This window comes from Pseudophryne corroboree, chromosome 1 (assembly GCF_028390025.1).
Source record: "Pseudophryne corroboree isolate aPseCor3 chromosome 1, aPseCor3.hap2, whole genome shotgun sequence".
NCBI classification, from domain to species: Eukaryota; Metazoa; Chordata; class Amphibia; order Anura; family Myobatrachidae; genus Pseudophryne; species Pseudophryne corroboree.
The window spans coordinates 282902999-282904061 of NC_086444.1; the positions used below are offsets into that span (position 1 = coordinate 282902999).

The 1063-nt window shown below is 38.4% G+C and overlaps 1 pseudogene; it reads left to right on the forward strand.

Moving 5' to 3' along the window:
- Positions 1–727: 727 nt before the first annotated feature.
- Positions 728–847, forward strand: LOC134939624 (5S ribosomal RNA; annotated as a pseudogene).
- Positions 848–1063: the final 216 nt, after the last annotated feature.

Consider the following 1063-nt stretch of genomic DNA (forward strand, 5'->3'; position numbering starts at 1 on the left):
ATCATTATACTGAGCACAGAATCTGAAACTGTATCTATTTCAGTTTTAACCACAGCGTGTGGCGGATGAACTATTTTCAGTGATAGTGAGTGATATATTAATTTTTGCTCATGACTGTTTGAACTGTTCCCTAGGCCCTAAATGGTATATGGGCTATACTGTGGCTGACTAATCCATGTTTTGAGTTTTTTGGCTTATACACGATTTGCTATTTTTAGCATTGAATGAGAAGTTATTTGTGTATGGCATGTAACTCCAGGCGCCAACAGTCATTAATTTTCCGCTTGTGGTATCAATTTTAAGCTCTAACAGTATAAGGGTTATATTGTGGCATATTATTCGATAATTATGCGGACGTAGGTGCAATTAATCCTTTGATTTAGGAACTGTTACATCTTAAGGACAGTTCCAATTCCAGGTATACAGAATATATATGATTTATCATATTTAAGTGGTATTTTTATGGCCACAATTTTTGAGACCATAACCACCGCACTGTGTTACTTTTTAAGCAGGAAATCCACTATCATTTCCTGCACTCTCACCTGTGATTATCAATACACATGTGAAAGTAGATTTCGGGCTGTGATCACTGCACAGACCAATTTATAAGTGGAAGCAGTTACTGCTTATACTGAGTAATAGTATATACTCTTTCCACTTTTTTTGGGATAAATATTAAGGCCCATTATCACAGACTAGTCAGACGAGAGGTCTAAGCGCAGCTATTTGCTGTCATACCCCACTGGAGATGCCCAATCTCATCTGATCTTGGAAGCCAAGAAGTGGAGGGCCGGGCCAGTACTCGGATGGGAGACCACCTTGGAACACCCAGGTGCTGCAATTTACCGCTGCTCATTGGATCCACTCGCGTGCTAACTATAAGCAGTACATAAACATAGGACACCGAAAATTGGATATATGACCTATGATTTAATCCTCTGCAATAACCTTTCTTTAAAGTTGCTCATGCCGATCAAATGATGGTCATAAAAATCTTACTGTAACACATAGATACCACTCTATTGATTATACCTTAGAATTACACCGATAATTTCACCAT